This window comes from Amblyomma mixtum, unplaced genomic scaffold, assembly GCF_055824585.1.
Source record: "Amblyomma mixtum isolate Tamu unplaced genomic scaffold, ASM5582458v1 scaffold_48, whole genome shotgun sequence".
Lineage (NCBI taxonomy): Eukaryota > Metazoa > Arthropoda > Arachnida > Ixodida > Ixodidae > Amblyomma > Amblyomma mixtum.
The window spans coordinates 1-22,910 of record NW_028317745.1 but is presented as its reverse complement, the minus strand read 5'-3'; positions in this window follow the sequence as shown (position 1 = coordinate 22,910).

The following is a 22,910-nucleotide window of genomic DNA, read 5'->3' as shown; positions in this document are numbered from 1 at the left end:
CTTATGTTTGATCGGCTTGTGTGGTTTTGCATGTGTTTGTTGCGTCTTGCAGTCTACAGAGCGGAGTATGCGGAGCGCTCTGTGACCGACTCTGCCGCAAAGATAGTTGCGGCAGGCTGCTTGTGAATCAGTAAGAATTGTCAGTGACCGCCCAGTCCGATAGCCCGCCGCTGCCGCTAGAGCGACGGCCGCTTCTTCAGCCTCAGCTATCGTGCAGTCTTGCAGGGAGGCGCTGGTAATCTCGTGTAATTCCGAGTTGACTACAGTTGCCACTGCGTTGTTGGTGCCTTGTCCCCTAGTCATGGCATATGTGGCAGCGTCGACATACACTGTTGTATCCTGGGATGCGTGTGTTTTCTGTAAGCGGTCGGCCCTTGCCTCTCTTCGGTCTTTGTGGAGGTTCGGGTCCATGTTTCTTGGTAATGGTGCCACCCTGAGCGTGCTACGGTACTCATCGGGGATCGTTTTAGTTCTCAATATTTCTCGAATCTGTTCGGTGTAGCCAAGTTTCTTTAAAAGAACTCTGCCTGTGGGGGTCTGCTGTAGTCTGCGCATTTGGGCAACATGCTGCGCTTCCCGTAATTCCTCAAACGTGTTGTGCAGTCCCAAGGCTAAGAGCTTTTCAGTTGAGTTGTTATGGGGTAGTCGAAGCGCGGTTTTATACGCTTTGCGTAAAATCGCGTCCGTCTGTTGTATTTCACTTTTGATATGATTGTAGTTCGGGAGACTGTATGTCGCCCGGCTGACCACTAGGCTCCTGACCAGCTTGAGTGTGTCTTCTTCTCGCATGCCATGACGTCTGTGTGAGATGCGCGTAATCATGCGGGCCACTTGGAGTGTAGATGCCTTTAATAGCTCAAGGGTGTGAGTACAGCGTTGATTTGACTGTATCCACATCCCTAGTACCCGTATGAGTGTCTTCTCTGGTATTGGTTCTCCTTCGAGGTAAACGTGTAGTTGAAGTTCTTTACTGGTAGGGACTGTTCGGTTCTGTTTTCCTCTCCAAACCCGTAAGAGCTCAGATTTTTCGGTCGAGCATGCTAGCCCTCTTGCTTTGACATAGTTTTCGACGCAGGTGGCCGCTTCTTGTAGCCTATCCTCTTTCTCGCCGAGTGACCCAGTGTTAGTCCATATTGTGATGTCGTCGGCATAAATGGCATGGTGGATGTCGTCAATTTCTTTTAGTTGCTTCGCCAGTCCGATCATGGCCACGTTGAATAGCGTGGGTGAAATGATCGACCCTTGAGGTGTTCCCTTGTTAGGCGTTCGAAACTTCTCGGACCGAAGTTCTCCTATACCGATGGTTGCAGTTCTGTTGGATAGAAATGCTTTGACGAAGCTGTGAATCCTGCGCCCGCAGTTCAGGTTGTCCAGGCCCGTACGGATTGCTTCGTGGCTCACATTGTCAAAAGCCCCTTTGATGTCTAGGGCCATTATCACGTTTTCTCCGTCCCGAGGAACGTTCCGAAGTACACCTTCATATAATTGGAGGAGCACGTCTTGAGCTGATAATTTTGCTCTAAAGCCGAACATGCTGTGAGGGATCAGTTCGTTGTCTTCCATGTAGTTTTGAAGTCTCTGCGTTACCACTCGCTCGTATAGTTTTCCCAGGCATGACGTAAGCGAGATCCGCCTGAGGTTTTCTATCTGCAGTTTCTTGCCTGGCTTGGGTACCATCACCACTTCAGCATGTTTCCACTCCTCGGGGACAGTTTCAGCTTCCCAATGTTTGTTGAGGAAGTCTGCCAGTTCAGCGACCAGCGCATCGCTGAGGTTGCGGATGAGTGCGTTGTTTATTTTATCCGCTCCCGCGGCCGTATTTCTGGTGGTGTTTCGCATGGCCGCGTAGACCTCTTCTCGTGTGATGGGTCTGTCCAGATTAGCGTTATCGTCTCCCCGGTACTCCCCTGTATAGGTCGGCGGGTTCGTGCTCCCAAAGCATTTGGCGCGCAATCTGTCGAGGAGTTCAGAGTCAGTGCCCTCGAACTGGTGCATGAACCGGTAAATGGATTTATTGTTTTCAGCTTTTGTCTTAGTCGGATCGAGGAGCGCTCTAAGGATACGCCAAGTCCGGTTCGTGCTTAGCGTCCCACTAAGAGAATCGCTGAATTGTTGCCAATTTTGTTTTGCCAGCTGTGTGGCGTATTCCTCTGCTTTCGCTGTAATTTCGGCGATTTTAAGCTTGAGTTTCCTGTTATGTTTTTGTTTTTTCCATCTCCTGGTGAGACTGCGCCTAGCATCCCAAAGCTTGAGCAGCCGACCGTCCACCTCGGGTGTTTCCGCTGTTCGGTTTATGGTTTTGGTGTACTTGTCTTGCGTATCCCTTAGCATGCTTCCCCATTCCTCTAACGACTGTATGCCATTCTCGGTAAGGTTGCTGTCGCATGCTTCGCGGAACGCATTCCAGTCCGTTATTTTTGCCCCGCCCTAAACTGGCGTTTCAGCCTGTCTGAGGTTACTTGCGTCTTGAGTATGTAGTGGTCGCTGCCTAAATTTTCCAATAGGTTCTCCCATTGTGTTTGTCCGAGTCCTCTTACGAATGTGAGGTCGGGGCAGGTGTCGATGCTGACGCTATTTCCAATTCTGGTAGGGGTTGCTGGGTCCGTGAGTAGGTTGCAGTTGAAGTTATCTGCAACCTCAGCTAGCGTTTTGCCTTTAATGGTGGCCTTTTAGTACCCCCAGCTCTTGTCCATGGCGTTGAAATCCCCCAAGATGATTAGCGTGTTGTTTTTCGCTAGTCTGTGGACACCGTGAAAAAGTTCAAAAAATTTTGCTTTTCTTTGCTTCGGGGGGCTGTACACGTTGACGATGAATACACTGCCCCTTTTCCTTTTCTTTTTCGGTACGATCTCTACAATCACATGCTCAATGTCAGTGTCGGGTATGCTGTCGTGATTGATGGCTATGACTGCCTTGCTCACTAAGATGGCTGCCTTTCCCGTCATGTGGCTGTCGTAGCATGTGTATCCCGTGAGAGTGGGTGTCACGCCCGTTTCTTGAAGTGCGATAACGTCACGTGGTGTTAGCTGCGTCTGAATGAATTGTTTGAGGCCTTGTTTCTTGCGATAGCCTCTGCAGTTCCATTGCCATATGTCTAAGATGTCTTGTTTGCTGTGGTTCGTGTTAGCCATGATTTAGGTTCTTGAGCTTGTGCAATTGCCCGTTCCCTGGGATGTAGATGGATTGGCGAGAACTGCTAACGCAGGACGGTTGTAGGCCTTTTCCTTAATGTTCTGTGTGTTTTTGTTTGCGGAAGGCACTCCGTAGCTCTGCTAGTTGTCCTTGTACCTGATGCATCGTCTGTTGCATCATTTGTTGCATCATCTGTTGTATTTCCGCTTTGAAGTTTGAGCGTTCCTCATCGCTCATCTGCAGCGAGGAGTTTGTTTGTGTAGCGTTCGGCAGCGGGCGGCAGTTGGATTTTAGGTCTTGAACTATCTTTGTGAGTTCCGCAGTTTGGCGTTCCAACTCATTCTGTTTAACGCGAGCAAGTTCTAGTTCGCGCTTAAGTGCTGCTTTCTCTGCGTCTCCATGTTCAAGGTCACGGTTGTTTGCGTTGTTTGTATTGGTGTTGAGTTTGTTACCAGTCCCACCCGAATGTGGAGCAAACCCGGGAGCATCGGCTCTCCAGCTCACCTTGTTGCTGCTTTTCTGGGCGGACCCGGTGTCTTCGTTCTTCCGGTGCTGGTTCCCGGCATTCGTCGCCGCAGGGGGTGGCAGGGGGGGAAACGAATGGGACCGCGAGCGATGCCGTGATGAGCGGGATCCCGAGCGGCTCCGTGATGTGTCTCCCTCCGAGCTGAACCACCGCGGCCGTCTGCTGCGGTCACCGCGGCTGCGGCGTCTGCTGTCGCGTCCGCCGCTGTTGCTGGCGTTTTCACCTGTAGCGTTGCTGAGAGCGGTCTTGGTTTGCTGCCTTCTGACTTTCTTGAGTCGTTCGCGGCAGTCCTTCGACCCGGTAGGGTGGGCCTCACCACAAATCACGCACTTTGGAGTGCAGGAATGTCCAGTCGGCGGGTTTTGCGTTCCGCACTGGCTACACGCGAGCACATTAGGTGTGGGGCACACGTCGGAGCGGTGGCCTTGCTGGAAACACACATAACACACTTGTCTCGTGGGGCGGTACGGGTAGCATGCCGTCTCGCCCCCGTAGTAGATAACATATTTTGGGACAATGGGACCGTCAAAGGTGATGACGGCCGTCTTGGTTTTTCCTAACATCCGGGCGCTGAGTATGGTGACTCCTTGGGTGCGCACTCGTAAATGGGCCTTGAGTTCTTCCGGTGTCGTCCCGGGATCAATTCCATGTATCACGCCACGTTGGACATCGTCCGGCGCGGCCACGTAGGTGTTCATCTCAAATGCGCGTCCCGCAAAGGTGAGGCTGGTAATGCGTCTCACGAGTTGGGCAGTTGATTCATGCTGGGTGCTTACGATAATGATGTTAGATCCTGGCCGGAGCCGTATGATGAAATCTTCGTCTTTGCATTGTTGGTTGCACGCTGCGACTACAGCGCGGGCTACCTGGTGGGTGTGAAGCTGTCTGACAGCAAGTCCTTTCTTCGGTCGAATGATAATTTTGAAATCGTTCTTAGGGAGCGGAGGCAGCCTGCGCCTTGGCTGGTGTCCTGTTCCTTGTCCGTTGGCGTTTCTGCCGGCGGCGGCTGGCCCTCCGTCGGTCGCGGTGAGTTGAGTTGACTTGTCTTCGCCGGGGTTGTTTTGGGTGGTCGAATTGTTCCCCGCAGCGATCCCGTCTGCTTTTCCTCTGGAGTTTCTTCTGGCGTTTGGACAATGCCAATTCCCAGCTGGCGTCGTTGTTGTAAGGGTTGGGCGGCTCCTGCGTGGCGGACGCCGCGTCAGCGTTGCTCACCGGGCTCTCGGAGTCAGTGGTGTTGAGGTCGTCCTCATCCATCTCCTGGGCGTCCGGCAAGTTTTGGGGCAATCCTTCCATGGTCTGATCGAATGTGTAGTTCGCAGAGCGGGGTCGATTTCAGGCCGCACCACCGCTGCCTTGTCAGGCCTAGCGGCCCATGTATTCCCGTAGGCGAAGATGTCCTGCCGGTAGGCTCGGCGAGACGCCGTCCGAATCGCACAGTCCAAGTCCGATGAGGAGCCAAAATTTGGTCCTACCGTTCGGAACCTGGTGTCCAGGTGCAGCCAATTTTTTTCGTGAGGTCGAGCGGTGTGCCTCACATTTGCTCGCGTTAGTGAAGTTTGAGGACACGTTGTGCAGCACGCATGCAGTCAGTTTATTAAAAGACTAAAATAGGGGGAAGGGGGGGGGGGAGGCATTAAACTAGGCCGCGCCTGTCCAGGAGGAGGTCGAGGCGCCTATTGCTACGAACGACGCCCAGAAAAAGGCGGACCCCCTCCCGGACCATGACGAGTCCTCTGGCTGGGCCTCTTTGGTTGCTTTGCCCAACCGGGGGCAGGGGCCGCAGCACAGGGCGGGAGATTTCCGGGCGGCAGCCAGCGTCTGAGAAATATGAAGCGCTCAGCGCCTTCTGGTACATGACGATGTTCTGCATGTTAATTATTTCTAGCTGGAGCTAGGTCATGCATGGGAGCCATAATGTTTTCCCCAACAGCCACCATTATTATTATTACAATAACTACCTGGCCACGAAGAAGCAAGGGCTTTTCGCTCTGAAGCAGCAGGTTGTGGCTCCTGTCACTGCTTAGCAGCGGGACCTACTTGTGGACCTCATAGCTATCGACCACCAGTGACACTTCTTCGCTTCGCGGATCGGCGCTGTTGTCATCGCTTAGTTTCCGGGAGTTCATGGGCAGGTGGCCCACCAGAGACTCGCTTGCGCCTAGGCAGATATCTAGGTAGCAGATATGCACGATCCCCGAGGGTGAAGGTCACTGCCCTGAGGACCCCCGGTTGAAAACCACGACAGTTCCTTCAGAATCTAGCTGCACCGTGTTGGGCGGCGTCATGATGTAGATGTGCGCTCCATGCACGAATGCAGCACATATCCACAGGACCCAGCCATGATGGGGGCGCTCTTGGCAGCGTTCACTGCTACGACCACAGCCACCCAGCCGTTGGGGCTAACGTGTGGCCAGGCCCTGCGCCTATTCCCTTCAGTTCTACGTCCGCGCACTCCGTTACGACAGTGACGGGGAGCGGTCGCTCTATTGTTCGTACGGTTGCCTTTCGTACCGAACGAGCCATACGGTTTGATTGGACCTCTCCGTTTGTTGTTGTTGTTGTTTTAGGGTCTGCTTAAAACACAAGCCAACAAACTGGGAGGCAGGTCAGTGGCCGCGTTCATTGATGCACGCTGCGAAGACTGCACTTTGGTCTTACGCAGACTACCGATGCTGGTGCCGGTAGGTTTCCTTGATAAATTTGTGCCAAGGTTTACCAGGCGTGATGTGTACACTTCGTTTTGCGATAGTGGTTAGATATTTTTCTAATGACGAAAAGAATTGAGAGCGGTCCAGAAAATGGGAATTAGTTTTGGTAGTGAATACTGCGCAGATTCTTTCGACTGACAGTATTATGCAATTCCTGAAAATTGCAAAAAGATCTCTTCTGATCAAAGTCACCCTTTTCATTCTTCAAACCCTGCGATTGGCTCATGGTAGCCCTAGCTGCCTACGCACCATAACATCCAGCATCCACACTCCTTCGTTTCCGATCAGCTCCTGACAATATCTGTTCTGTAGCGTCTTGCAGGCCTGATGCAGCTTTTGCACAACCAAAAGCGGTAGGGCTGCAGCCCTGCTGCCTCAGACCTTGCGAACCTTCAGAAAACTGTCGTAGTGGCCAAGAGGCACTCTGGTTATTTGGTCTATTTTGTTTTGGCTTGTTCTATCTTTCTCAAAGAAATTTGCTACTTTTACGGTGGAGAAGTGCGGTGCGTTTGTGTAGCGCCCCTGTGCATGGAATGCAAGGACGGGGCGCAAGTATTCCGCAGGGCGTCCGGAGTTCTTAACGTTCTGGACTGCATTGGCTTCCGCTCCGGCCACATCGAATAAGCATCCGCATGTGTTAGCAGGGTGCTGCTTTGTGTACAGAGAGTGGTTTCATTCAGTTGTACAGAAATAATTAAATCCTGGCAGTGTTATGCTTCTCGGCTTAGCTCGTAATCTTCCGCCGACAGTAGTTTTACTACGCGCTGTGCTGAGCTGCACTGCATTCTTTTTGCTTATGCAGCGTAAAGCAGCTTCATTATACAGTCGCACTGTACTGTGCTAGTCTACGTACAATGTAGAGACAATATTGCGCAACTTGTTTTCGGTATTTCTTCGACGCATGTCATGGGCTTCTCGGTGGCGACGACTTTCACACTGATGAGCGCGGCCGCTGGCCAGTGCTACTCTCGCCGTAGCGCTATCTGAACTGCACGTAACTCACTTCCGTGGCGCAACCATCTCCTGTTATTCCATCGCCGGCCGCTGATAGGTATTGGCATCGTGACAACTCTGGCTCCCATCATCTGCGTCTCCTGAATTCTGTCCTAGGCTAGAAATCTCCTTGTCTTCAGTTCTGTCTTAGACCACGCGATGGCTTGGGTGTCGTGGCAGCTGTGTCGTCGGATTACACTGAAGCTCGGCTCAGGAGGCTCGGCAAAACAGCTCTTGCCGTAAGAATAGTGCGCGCTAGTGTTCTCAGGCAACTAAATTTGGAATAGCGATTGTGGCTGCCACTAGAAAAAGCAAGCTCTTCAGAAATAATACTATTCACTTTGTAAATAAACTCCTTTTTTTGAAGGTCTAATAGAGCAGTAGAAATAAAGTAAAGCTAGCGTCTACATATTGATATCCAGGATAAAAATTCGCGCGGCACAGGGCAGCGAGACTGTCGGCAGATTCGCATGGGTTGAAGTAGGAACCGAACACGCGATGAGCGTCCAGCATTCGCCAGTACTCTGCCCTGGTTCTGAACGAAGCGCTGAACGAGGCCCAGCGGCTCTTCGTCGCAGGACGAAACGAAATCTGCACCTTCAGTGCGGTCGCCGGCGGCTGGGTCACCTGCAGCGAGGCGTCTTGTTCGCTGCCATTCGCACATGTGTTCACTCTGAAGTCGTATGATCGACATTCATGAATAGTCAGCCCCACGGCCTGAGCGACAGTAAGTTTCCTTTAGCTTAACCCAACTGAGATGAAGCGGATTTAGATGCTAATAACGGTTGGTAAAAGCCTCGACCTCAAATTCTCAAATTTCAAATCCTCAAAGAAACCATCATTGCTGGCCGAGACATTGCTGGTAGAGTTCTGCTAATCTGCCAGATCCGAGTTCTAAGGGGCATGGCAATGTCACAATAGCAACACAGGCTTACGCCCTGTCAAATGAATTGTGTAATAAAGTTAGCCGAAGGAACATACTTTATTCCGCGGCAACGAAATGAATGCTTTTCTTGCTCAGGATACGTAAGATCACCGCAGCAGCGGTCTTCGGATATTTTGAAGGCGAAACCAGGCTGCAGCACAGTGGCGGATCCCCCAGTGCGAACTACGAAACTGCGTCCGCTCCTAAGTCTAAAATTATTGGGGAAAATGTGGGCAGGATTAGCGAAAGATTTTGTGCAGCCGACTGGTAAGTTAAGGGCAACGCAGCGAGCTGTGGAGAGGAAAATGACAGATGTCTCGTTAAGATCCAAGCAGAGGGTCAGGGAGAAAACTAATGGAATCCTAGTTAAGGAAATCCTAGTCGAAATGTGCTTGGGCAGGGCATGTAATGCGAAGGCAGGATAACCGCTCGTCCTTAAGGGTAACAGAGCGGATTCCAGGAGAAGGCAAGCGTAGGAGGGGGCGGAGGAAAGTTAGGTGGGTGGAAGAGATTAAGAAGCTTGCCGAGATACGGTGGTCATAGCTGGCAAATGGCAGGGTTAATTGGGGAGACATGAGATGCTTTTCGCACAAATTTGCTGTGTTTAATGAGATGTTTAGTCTAAATTCGTCGTCCAGGGACGTAATGGTTGCGTGGACAACACAGTCGTATGCGAAAAGTTATACTGTTACATTAGGTTCAACACATGATGGGATGTCGTTGATGTACCTACACCAGAAAGAGCAATAGACCCAACACAGACCCCTGTGGCACACTGGAAAACACGTCAAGACTCTCCGAGTCATCATTGTGCAATATTCATCGTGCAGCATTGTGCATCATTGTGCAGCACTGCCATATAAGATATCCATGCAGCAGTGTGAGACTCAATTCCTTTAAGTATGTTTGTCAATCAATTCAGGATGAGGCACCAGATCGATCGCTTTGGAAAAATCTGCGAATATCGCATCTCCTTGCAGTCCGCAATAGTTTATCTGCGCTAAGTCATGGGAAGTCATGGTGATTTTAAAGGTTGTCTTTTCCATTTCGGCGGAACACTACGCGCGAACGAACACGATGCGTGAATGCACGTGGCATTCACGCATTCCCTTGTACGCGGGAACATGTGCCTCGCAGACTTCTAGTGAAGAGCACCTTAATAAGCGACTCTGCCATAGGAACCGTGACTTTACCAATGTCTCTTGCCGTTAAACTCGGAAGCGGTATTCATCGCTGGCTATAGCTGCTTTTCCTTCCCACAGATGTGAACGCTGTGCTTGCACCGCCAGACAGCGATATAACTATAACACTGCTTACATAAGCGGGCGCATTGTATTATGCACACGCGCACTAAGGCTGCGTTCACGGGCGCTGCTGCGGATGTCGGGCGCTTAACTCCACGCGTCCAGTTTCAAAAGCAGAGCAGGACTATACGGGCAGTGGCGTCCTCGGAAAAGCGCAAACGGAACGAGCCGTCTACGCAATACCCAACTGCTTTGACAACACTGCCTGTGAGGGGGTTTAACGCAGTAGACGCTGCGGTGTATAGACGGAGGAGGGGGACGAACAGACGGTCCTAAGAAAGCGTCGTCGTCTTCCTCTTCCGGTGCTGCGTCTACGGGGGCTCGCGATAGGCAGTCTACATCGGAATGCTTGCGGCCAGATTTGTAGACTATAGTTATGTCGAATTCTTGAAGACGCAGGCTCCAACGAGCAAGGCGGCCGGAGGGATCTTTCAAAGTTGGCCAACCAGCACAGGGCATGGTGATCGCTCACAACCTTGAATGGTCGTCCGTTTGTAATTGATCCGAACCTCTACAGGCTAAGGATCCAGATGCCTCATTCACCGTGAACTCTGTATATTTTTCTGTGTAATAATACACTTCAACATTTTTTTTTGATATTATCATTTATGTGCTCAACAACGGAGTTGCTTCTTCGCGACGGTGCTTCTAACGTTATCGTATTAAAAAGTCACCTCGTGAAGACAGTCGCGCAGGCCAGACCAAGTCAGCAGTATTGCCCAGCGGCGGGAGCTCGCCAAGGTCCCCCAGAGATATAGCGATCAGTGAAAAAACCTGCCATTTGTTCCCTCCAACTTCGGTTATGTTCTGCATTGCGCCAAGCCGGAGCGCATCGAAATGAGGGAACTTGCATGCCTGCCATTAACAAAGACCCTCCCCCCGTCGGCTGTATCGAAGCTCTACGAGGCCGGGAGGTTACGCTGCGAACGAATTTTGAAGCGAAAAGCTTCACTAGGCTCGTCAACACCACGCTGCGCGTGAGCCACACTACAGTGACGTCACGCGGAGCGCAGGTGGCCGCTGCTGCCGCAGCCGTCGTCGCCGCCGCGCGCTGACTCCATTGTCTGCCCGCTCCTCCTCGCCACCGTTTTACCCTTCGCCGCTACCGCGCGGTCTCCGCCACCGTCCCGAGAGAAGGTTCTTTAGCAAGGCGTTGCGAAAATGCGTGAGCGGCGGCGGCCGTAGAAGAGGCCGCCATCCTCGCCACCGTTTTACCTTTGGCCGCAGCCGTGCGCAGTGCACATTTCAAGGAGGGGTATATAAGGCGCGCGCTTGCCCATAGAACAGGCGCTGACATTCGCCATGGAAGGAGAAGCAACAGTAGGACGGCGCAGAGTCACCGTTACAGAAGTGGTAACTTGGGAGCTGGCTGAAAAAGCAGTTGGCTGAAAAGCAGCGAGAGCTTTTGGCTATGTATATCCAGGCTTACCCTTAGCGAAGCCACAACCAATTTTTTTTTCGTGGGTCGACCGCTGTGCCTCACATTTGCTCCCGTCAGTGAAGTTCAAGACACGTAGTGTGCACGCATGCAGTCAGTTTATTAAAAGACTTAAAATAGGGGAACGGGAGCGCACTTCGGAATTAAATCAGCCCCCTTCTGGCCAGGAGGAGGTCCAGGCGTCGATTGCTGCTTACGACGCCCATAAAGAAACGGACCTCCTCCCGGACCGTTATGAGTCTTCTGGCTGGGGCCCTTTGGTTTCCTTCGCGAACCGGGCGCAGGGCCCGCTGCACAGGGCGGGGAACTGCCTGGTGGCAGCCAGCGTCTGAAAAATGTGAAAAGGAGCTTGTAAAAGTACGACGTGTACGGCGCAGTACCGGTCTCCGAGCTAGCGCGGTACAGGTCGAATAACCCTCTAGGGTCCACATCGCTGGAGGCATGCGACCACTGACGCCGTGATGCAGTGACACCTTAGCAGGCGTAGCCGCACAGGGAAGAGCACGGAGAGGACCGCCTGTATACCGATGTCTAGCAGCTCCTTGGACTGCCGCAGGCGACGGAAGAATTTGTAGACAAGCAATTGTGAACAAGCTAGCAGGGCAAATGGGGGCTCAGAAATTTGCACCCCGGAAACTCTGTACGCGCAAAGCTCTGCTTGCGCCAGGGAAGAGTGTGTGCTGAAAGAAAGCGGCTGGCCTTCCAACCGCAGTATATATTTGCCGGACGCTGCTGTATAGGCCGGAAGCAGATGGCCTTCCTCGACACAAGCCAAAAACGTTATCTGCATACATAGAACGGCACAGCAAAGCAAGACCCCAAATCAATCACGAAACAATAAGACAGAAGCCGACGTTAAAGAACAGAAAGTATTGGCAAATTAGTTATTGCTTGAAAACTAACGCGATGCCGCAGTGCATGCGGCAGTACTTAGCAGTGTGGACATCGAAGGATGAACACGAATTATGAGCCATGACTGGGATCAATTCTCGAGGGATGTGCATGCATACGAATCCTCTGCGTCAATTGCTCTGTGGGCGTCGCCGATGTTGCGTTAACAGCGACCCGAGAGTCCCAGTACAGCCAATGTACTTTATTGCGGCAACAACAGCGTTAAAACTCCGCAGGGGCAGTGATACCGCATCTGCTGCGATAAGTGGCCACTTGCTAACCGAGGTCGACGCTGTACTTGCAACGCCTGCAAATGGAAGCGCAAACCGGCGCCAATTAGCGGCCGCATTACCTGGTGGCCTTTCCCCGGATCGCCGGGCCGGCCGTCTAGAGGGCCGCGGGATGCGGGACGGCGGCAGTCCTGAAAAAGCCAGAAGGGGACACCAAGGCGACATCACCACGTACGGCTGTAGCCGACAGCACGCCGACTCGCGAGTGGCCATCGATTCACTGCGGGTAGAATTACCGTCAGCGCTGCGATACGGAAGTGAGTCCTTACAATGAAGCTTGGGAAGTCCCTTGTACGCGGGAACATGACAGGACACTCCCATTACACTTACAGTTGGCCGTAGCCGCCGTACCGCCGCAGAGGAGTCGCTTAGCGCGTTGTGTTGTGTCGCCATCTAGTGACAAACACTGAAAGCGTTTTAGCACTCGGCTGAACATTTCTCAGTTTCTGACAACATGAATAGTATATTGCTGCTTTTAATGAAGGAAAAAATGTATAGTGTTTAATGAAGTGCAAAAGTAGGCACATGACAAAAAATATTTCGACAGGTGCGGTTGCTATGACGATAAACGTACACAACGTTAGTTAGGCTTAAAAGGTTTCATTATCTGAAAAACAAGGGGCATTTGACCCTAATATTTCGGCGTGTGGGTGAGAGTAGATAAAATAAAAGCTAACAGCACAGTTTGGAGCGAGCCATCGCGTTGAAGAAAGCAGCGGCGAAGTGAAATCTGTCCGAAGCAGGCGAGATGGTCGCCGCCATGTTCTCTACGCAGCACGTAGAGTCCCGCGTTGCGTACGCTACGCTACGCTTATAGCGGGCGGGCGTCCGCAACGCGCGGCTAGATACATTGCGTTCTGCGCATGCGCATTCGTTACCCGTGGTGTCATTGCGTACTCAAGCTCACTGCGTACGTCCAACTAAAAGTGTCGAATAAGCGACTCTGCCATAGGAACCGCGACTTTGCCAATGCCTCTTGCCGTTAAACTCGGAAGCGCGATTCATCGCTGGCTATAGCTGCTCTTCCTTCCCACAGATGTGAACGCAGTGCTTGCACCGCCAGGCAGTGATACAACTATAGCACTGCTTACATAAGCGGCCGCATTGTATTACGCACACGCGCACTGAGGCTGCGTGCACGGGCGCTGCTGCGGATGTCAGGCGCTTGACTCCACGCGTCCACAGTTTCAAAAGCTCAGCAGGACTACACGGGCAGTGGCGTCCTCGGAAAAGCGCCAACGTGACGAGCCGTCTACGCAATACCCAACTGCTTTGACAACCAATCCAATCGACGCCGAACACTATCAACAGAACCAAGGGAAATCTTCACCCGGCTTACGCAAGATCATTACGTCGACTGGTCAAACCTACATAAGCTGCATCTTAATCGGCCGGTTATTCATTGTGAACAAGGAACCCGTAGTGGTTCCGAAACATCAACTAACTCCCTTTTTGACGTGGTCAGTGACCGAAGTTCACATTCTACAATACCCAACTGCTTTGACAACACTGCCTGTAAAAGGGTTTAGCCCAGTAGGCGCTGCGGTGTATGGACGGGGGAGGGGGACGAACAGATGAACCGCCGTGACGTATCTACGTTGACCGTTTTTACGCAGCGCCTTCGACTCGAGGGAATGTGCGGCGGGAAATTCCACCTACTCGGCAGGCACGGTCTTACATATTTTAGAAGGGTAATTCCCCCACCCTCTGATAGCTTCACCTAACGAGCCGTTTGCAAGGACCCCCAAAAGAGTTTAAGAACGTTCAATTGTGGTGACACAACTGGCAATGCGGAAAATAAAGCCTATACCACAAGCATTAAAACAGAAAGATGCTGCGCAATACGGGATGGTCACGCCTGTCCCATCCTATGGTCAGCTGTGGTTATGCGGCCGCACTTTGACGACGAGGGCAGAAAAAGTTCCTAGGGCTAGGTTGGCGAAATACTTGAAAGAAAATGTACTTTTCTTGGCGTTTCGGCCGGGGACAAAACAGTGTTGCTAGAACCAATAGTTCTAGCAACACTAGGACACGAGACCACGAATCACTGAGGCGCAGCAAATGCATGCGCAAATCTCCTTGACGTCGCCAGATGGCGCCACGTACCCGACAGCTACGCGCGCTCCTGCAGCGCCGGGACCAATCAGTGCCTGCTCACAGCGGTATGGGTAGTATGCGGGCTCCCGGTATTCCGCTAACGGTAACAAGATACACGGTATGCTAAAGGTGTCTATTTGCGAGAACTTCATTGACGACTTCGAGAACGGGATCCATTGTAACGCTGGCAAAACGCCGGTGCAAACGTAAACGAAGCGACGGCCGCAATAGCCGATAGATGCCTTCAACGTGCGGCCGGCGGTAGCTTTCTTTTCGGCTGCTGCTGGGCCGCACTGCTGACCGCCAGAAATCACGGAGTCTACGTTACGTCATGCGCACGTCATGTTTCACGTCACTTAGTCCTGTGTCGTCATAGGAGAATCCCGAGTTTGAATCAGAGCGGCGGGAAAACTTTTTCAACTTCGAATCCAAATTTCTTAGAAATAAATGCATCTTTCGCTGCCGGCCAAGTGGCAACAAAGCCATGAAATGCCGAAATATCGGATTTTGCTATAAAAAATTATTAATAGAGCTCTCCTCAGTGTCCCTTTAAAGGTCGCCCGTATTGTAGGTCTTCTCCGGCGTCACAGTCATCTGCTTCCAAGCGGTGTAAAACTCCTGCTCTTTAAAACGTTATTTATGTCCCATTTAAATTACTGTCACTTAAAGTGTGGGAAAATACTCACATCTCCTCATAAAAGTAATCACATCTCCTTTTCGACTGTCTGGTTATGAAAGTTTCCTCTCTGAAGCGGCTGGGCATTTGAGCAAGGTACTACTATGCGTCCGTCGTGACCTCACTTACATTCGGCATCAAATTCCTGGGGGCAGTAGCAACGAGTATGTTGCAATCACTGTGACTCTGAATGGGCGCACAATCTCTATTATAGGTGGCTACATACCACCAAGGGGTCGATTTGATGCCCTACGACTATAATCGCTACTCGACAGCGTTTCGGAGCCCCATATAATAGTAGGAGATTTCAATGCGCATCACCACGGCTGGGGAAGCGCCATTACGAACGTTCGAGGACGGGATATCGCCACGTTCATGGACAATGCAGGTCTTGTTTTGCTCAATTATGGCGCGCCGACATTTCTACGAGGGACTACCTACAGCAGCTGCCTGGACCTTTCATTTGTATCCAGGCGCCTCTCATCGTTCGCAACGTGGTGTGCTGATATTGAAACTTATGGAAGTGACCACATACCAACGTATGTGCAGCTACTGTGGTTTCACCGTCTTCCAAATGCCAAAAAACGTTGCACCGACTGGAGTGCTTCCCGCATTGCTCTAGAAGAAACCTGTGGTAACCTCGCTGATCCAACAGATGTGGAACAGCGTATTATTTCGGCCATGCACGATACATGATGAGCTCGGTGAATATTTGAAGTTAGGTGAATATTCTCAAAGCTCGGAGAATATTTGACGCGAGGTGAATATTGTCCGAGCTCGGTGAATATTTGAAGTGAGGTGAATATTCTCAAAGCTCAGTAAATCTTTAGAAGATTGAAATGAAAAATCAAATGTGTGTGTGCATGGTACAAACTTATTTATTAAAGATACTCAAAGTCTTCCTTCCGTTGGGTTCGTAGTAGAGCCGGTCGGACTTGTTGCTACATCAGCCATCGTGCTGGTCAAAGTTGTTGTTGTTGTTTTCATCAGTGTCCTCCGTCGCGCCCAGTTGTGGTAACGGTGGTGTTGTTTTCAATTGTTCACGTAGTTCATTGACGGCTTCACTCAGTTGCTTAACGAGCTGTTCGAGTTCGCGTTTCAACATCTCGTTTCTCTCAGCTAGCCGGTTCTCACGTGCTGTTTGAGCAGCAGGCCAGTTGTTGTTGTTGTTGTTGTTGCTGACGACAGTCTTGTCAAAGGAATCATCAGCGATGGCAGTAGCGGTAGCAGTAGCAGCATCAGTAACGTCGTCGTCGTCGTCGTAGTCATCGCAATCGTAAGGCTTTGGGTTGTTAGATGTTCCTCCGAGCATTCTTTCTGGCTGCTTTCCACAGTCTCTGGACAAGAAGAAGGAGCACGCCTTTTTAAAGTCGTCTAGCACGCATCATTCAAATACGACGCTGTCTCTTAAATTGCAATACTGACGAAGAAGAAGTAGTAGAAGAAGAAGAAGGCGATCGCGGTAATTGCACTTTCACATACATTAGCATCATAATAGTGTTGTACAGTCTATCGCATCTAGACTGGATGTTGTTCGCAGCGTCCTGCTGCTTAACGTCGTCGCAGTCGTTCTGTAATGAACAACACTTACGTTTACGAGAAGAATTATTGAACTCTTGAGCATCTCGCGTACCCATAAGTCCGTCTCCATCGTCCTCGCGGTTCAGCTGCCTGTTGTTGCTATACAGTCTAAGTTCCTGTAAAAGAGCGTTCAGAGCACGCGTTGAGTTTGCGATTGTAGACGTATTTGGATTGCATTATAGCGTATATGGCATTAAGCACTGCCATGGAGCCCCGTTCGAAGTAGCGCGTCGCATCGCACATGGTCTCGAAGTGCAACGGTCGCGTGGCATCCACTACGCTTCTGAGGATGGAAGCGACGTCGGAGGCGGTGAGCGTTAATGCACCGTCGGTGCCAGTAATGCTGCTGCCGGCGACGTCGTTACTGTCGTCGCCGCCGGTTATCACGGTTGAGGCGACGTCATTGTTGATGTTGTTGTCTTCTATTGCCACGCACTCTAATACTGCGTCGGCGAGCGTTCGTTTCAGTCGCGACATTTGTTCGCGCACGAGCGAGTCGGCAATGGGGAACGGCGCAATGGGCGAGTAGAACGCGCATTCCAGTCGTGGCAACAGCACGTCGGAATACGCGTGCAGCACCGCCGACAGGTATCGGTCGGATACGCACAGAGTCACTCCGGTCATGACGATACGTGGGTTGGTGGAGATACAATGAATTTGTACGTACTGTTTATTCAAAAAGCCATCATGAACGGTCAGCTATCGTGCACCGTTCAGCAGCTGCCGGCGGTACCGAGCCGCCTTCCACACGAAATTCTTGTTCCCACACAACACGACCATCACGTTCATCACGACGTTGTTGTTGAAACTGCTACCCACCCCGCGACTCACACGCACGCGCACGGGCAGTTCAGATTCGATAGGACCAGAGGAGGTTTGACTTTCACCGCGAACGAGGGCCATACAGAAAAAGATCTAACCGACAACCAAGCCTTCGTATCGACCGTTCTATACGGTTCGTTTGCCACTCGTTACTGGGGTGGAGGAGGAAGAGGATCACACGACAATGTTCTACACACTGCCGAGTTGTACCCTTTCTTCGACCCCACTACGGGACATGCGAACCCCTTGGACGAGATACCCGCGTTCTCCTCGCTGCTCAAGCTAGAATTTGGAGCGAACAACGTTAGAGCAGTGTCTATGACTTTCGACGTCAATCGCGAAGAGATTCTATTCACTCACGGCGGCAACACGCGTTCTCTCGGCTACTTCATGCTAAAGTACGTGTTCTCGACCGAAAGCATCGCAGCTGAGGACGACTACGCGGCCGTCTCGGACGCGATGATGATGAGAGAAGTCGTGGCGTACATGGACTCGTACAGACACCTATTGGCGGCGAGTCCCCATTTGCTCAGAGACGTGGACGGTGCCATGCGCAGCAAACCGATGAAATGGGTAGACGTGGCGTCGGCCGAGCCCATGGACACGACGGACGGTTACAGAAATTCGGCGCTGGTGACTCTGCTGCACTGCGAATGCAACGGTGCGGAGGAGATTATTCTTCGCAACAGTCGCGGAATTCCTACGGGTAATCAGGCGTTGCTATATTCCACGTTAGGAGTGCGGGCCGCGCCGTTGATCGGGGCGACTGCGTTCTGTTACAAGTATCTTGTGCCACTCGTTACTGTTGTTACCACCACCACTAGGGATCTCACTCTGGCGAACGTGAATAAGCACGTTCTGATTTTGGGTGCTTATAGACGCACGCATTCGGCGGACGAAAAGGACGTGTTATTGGAACTAGTGACTGAGGAACGCCCGGGTCTGGAGATGTTGGTGCTGGACGGCTTTGCGTACGTAACGGCAAAGGATTACGTCCAAATGGGACAGAAAATCGCACAATGTGCACCGAACCTAAAGTACGTTGCCATCCTCGAGAACGTGCACGTGCGCAACGACGACGAAGAAGAAGATCGCTACCGAGAGAACATTGACAACTGTTTTGCCCTCACGGCTTTTCTGAAAAATATGCCCATGAGCATCGTCACATTCGATTGCAACGTTATTCCCAACCTGGGACGAGAGGAATTCATCGAGGAGGTAATCAGGCGAAACGTGCTCGTGCGGTACCTTCCAAGTGCCGGCATGAAAGAGAGCGTCGACGGGCGTGCCAACTTCAAAGTGAGGAGCATCGAAACTCTGCGCGTGTCCAGCGTCATTAACGACGTCGACGGGGTTATCTCGAGTTGCAATGGTGCCGTGGCCGCGCCGGTCAACGTGCGTTTCTTGCTGGATACGCGTTTGGCAATCGGTCTCAATTTGGTGGCTCTGGAATTTTTCATCAAGCCCGGCGACGATGCACTGGAAGAAATGCTCGACGCGCTCGTGAGCATTTTGCACACGGACAGTCTCGCAGGCACGCTTCGTAAGTTCACCATGTGTGCGGCAAGGTGTGACTTGGCTGCAAACACCCAGTACCTAGACACGGTTCAACTCGAAAGAATCATCGACAACACCTGTGGCTACGAATGGCTATCTCCCGAGTACCTGCAAGCGTTCGAAAACAAATTGGTCGTCGCGCTGACCGACACCGAGGTGGGAGGAAAATTGACCGAGTTGAAGTTGCTCTACGTTTTGCACAAAAAATGGCAGAACGCATCGCTCGAATTGGGCTCTTGGGTCGCTCGTCACAACAGTCTCTTCTCGGTGTCGATGTGGACGCAATACAAACGCCACACTGAAGAATTTTGTGCAGCGATCATGCGCGAAGGAGGACCCAGGTCCACGCTAACCGAATTTTCGGTGTGCAACGTCGCCGGCTCCGCTCAGGTGGTGAGCGCCGCAGTGCTGCGCAACAAAACTGAGTTTCACAGGGCGGCTACCGCGATCGTGCGCGAGAACAGTGACGACGGCGCATCTTCTAAAGGATGTTGGGACTGGCTTTCGATTCTGGCCTACAGAAATCACCACGCTATGGTCAACAAGTTGTGGTTGTACTTTGCCGGATCTACGTTGACTAGTGTAGAACTGAAAGGCAAGGTGAGTGCAGTAATGAAAAGACATTCGAGCAACTTTCAAGACTTTGCGACAGCCATACTGAATATCATAGATGCTGCTGCATCTTCTTCACGGCGTAAGCGACGCTCTCTTGCCAGCAGCAGCAGCAACGACGACGATACGCCAGTCAAGTGCCGTCGGCGTGAAGAAGGACCGACACCTTTGCTAACCAAACTGTGTGAACAAAGTCCCATTTGGAGCAGGATAATTACAAATGCCGACGTGTCCGACACTCTACTGAAAGGCGTGGCATCAACAGCCTTCTTGAGGAGCGACAATAACTATGAGACTGATCTCGAAAGTGTCTTTTTTGCTTCCCACGATCAGAAAGAATGCGTGAAAGATGACATTATGTGCACGCGACATGCCAATAGCAATGTCCGATTGCTTACAATGGCTGCAAACGAAGAAACAACTGCTAACATGTTCTTACAATCTACATTGTGTCGTGTGGTGACTGCAGCGACGTCAGTCCTCGACGACGACGGGAACAGCAGCGAAGAAGAAAACCCGATGAGACAGCTCTCTCTAATCGGTACCGTTCCTTCTCAGTTGTCTGTGGCTGCATCGTCGGCAGTAATCGCCAAAGACTTGGTTGCTTTCAGTGACTTTGTTAATCGGTCGTGCTGTGCATCGAGATTACCGCGCATGTCTTGTGCTTCGCGATTGCCACGCGATTTGAAAGAAGAAGAAAGTGGAGAAGATAGTAACAACATGTGTTACTGTTTCAGATGTTCTTACACCCACTATTTTCCAATAAAGATCGGAGTGTGACGACAAAAAAAGATTCTTTATTATATATATAGCATTTGAAACAGCAACGCACACAACGACACGGGATTTAACCGCGTCTTTCGGATCAGCAGCACCAAACTCAATGGATTTGCAAGTCATATAATAAATACAGTAAAACCACACAACGATTGGGCCCAATCTTACATAAACATCGCAAAGAACACAACAAAGAAGTAACGATATCAAACAACTGGAACATGCAGTAATATAAATTAAACTTATTTAAATATGTACAACCCTATTGTCATCAATGGGGGATGGGAGCAACATAATGAGCAACGGGCAAATGCTGCCATTGCAGCCGTCGTTGGTGGTGTCGACTTGTCATAATGGCTGTCCCACACAACTCTACTCACGATGAAATCTTTGACACTTGGTCTTGGCACCACTCCGTAGGAAAAACATCGCGCATCGCGCTTGTCGCCTCGGCGCACGAAACATATCCTCTGAAGATCTGGACAAGAGCGCTGAATGGTGTCAAGGATGGACGTGCGCGAGGCACGAGAGCAGTATCTGGGCGGGAAGGTGATGAGGTTGCGCAGCATTGGAAAACTAGCAATGAAATTAACCAGCGTCGCGTCTACAACCTCTTCAGTTTCTCCAAGATACATGTGTCTGACATTTCTAAACGCTCCACTGGTTAGATACACTGTCAATTCTCTATCGTCAGCCGGTATACTGTGCAGAAACAGCGTTTCAACTTCCGTATAAGCGCCGTCGTCGGTAGCGGGTTGCCTCATGAATCCCATCACTCCGCACCGGTCACATTTCGTTGGCGCGTATAAGTGGAACCGGTTGTTGACATTTGCCACGATAACCGTGAGCACCGGTGTCAACAGAGTCGTGGATGGTCGGCGACAATGACACGAAGTCAACACTGCCGTCGTATAATCAATGTGAGGAAGATCCGTTGACGGCGGTTGTCGAGCCAATTGCACGGGTGTCGGTGGTTCCTTCGAAGCCTTATACTCGATGTGTATGCATTTTGACGTGATTTGCTTGACGCATCGCATTAATTCCGGTGACATGGATTCTTGCTTGCATTCCCCGAGCCATACTTCCTCGAATCCGCCGTTCTTGTTGGCAATCAACTTTGCAAACATGGCAACGGTGACGGTTCTCAGACCGAACTGAGGTAACAGCAGGTGGTCACACGACGACGATAATGTTGATAAAAAATTAGCAACGTGTCGCGTAAATGGCACAGATAACGTTAACTGCGCTGGACCGTTAGCAAACAATATGGTCCTGTTGGCACTTTTCAGTAGCCACGCCTTGGCATGTACTTGCAAACTTCCGGAAGGCGTCAGCCCAAAACAGTCGTCGAGGGCGTTTACAAACTTCGTTGACATTTCATCAACGTGAATGCTTAGATGAACGATGTCTGAGCAGCGATGAAATTTTTGGCCGACGGTGGATGTGCAGAATGCTGTGCTTGATCTAATTTTCAATATCACAGTCCCTTCCGGGCGCTCTTTACTCCAGCATTCTAACAGCCGCGCTGACATTTCAGACCATTCCGGAATGTTCATCTCCAGCACGCTTAGTGCTGTGAGGGTGCCGCTAATGTGTCCGCACCTCACTGATGTAAAAACATCTTCTTCGTCACTTCCGTCCCCCACAACGATTGTAGGCGTTTCTGGATCCGTTCGATTGGCAACATCGTTTGTAAGTATTGCCGTAGGTCCAATAAATTGTAGGGCCCACCACCCACAACTCCAAGCTTTAACCACGGGCATCGCACCTGGTAAAAATTGTGGGGTCACAGTAGCCGCTGCTGTAGCTGCTGCTGCTGCTGCTGCCGTTGTTGCTGCTGCTGTAGCTGCTGCTGCACGCGTCGTGTTGGTTGGTCTTCGATGCTGCCGTATTCCTCCTCCTGCTGCTGCCGTTGTTGCCGCCACAGCTTCAATTCGTCGTACCGCATCTTCGATGGCATTCTGTACCGTCTGCCATGCATCCGCACGATTTGTTGCTTCGATACGATCTACGATCGACTGTGCCCATTTCAAATCAAATTTTTTCAACAAGAATCCCAATGTTTCTTGTGACACTTTTGGCGGTTCCACATATCTCGAGTAATAGGGTAACAAAGTGGGAGGCGGTGGCGTTTGCACAGTAGAGCGATTCGTAGCGACAGTGTCGACAGACGATGACGACGACGACGATGACATGGATATATCGTTTGACATTGCAGCGGAAAAAAAAAACTAGTTAGATGGCTGCATGGATGCGTTGAACTTGGTCACCACTCCAGCGGGAAAAAAAACGGCCACTTGGTCACTTACAGTAAGGTTCGATGGACGACGATTACATGGACACCTCCATGGAACAAACAAACTGCCGGGTAGCAGATGGCGGCAACCACTACGCGGACGTGAGTAGAGCGGTCTTGCGGCGTAACAGATGTCGCAGCAGCTGAACGAAACGAACGGGTAGCAAGTAGCTGGACGACTGTGTAATGCAAAGCCTGTGCGTGTTATATACACATCCCCCCCCCCATAAAACTGGCGATATCTTATATATTGCAGACGACGCAGTACGTAATCATGAAGATTAT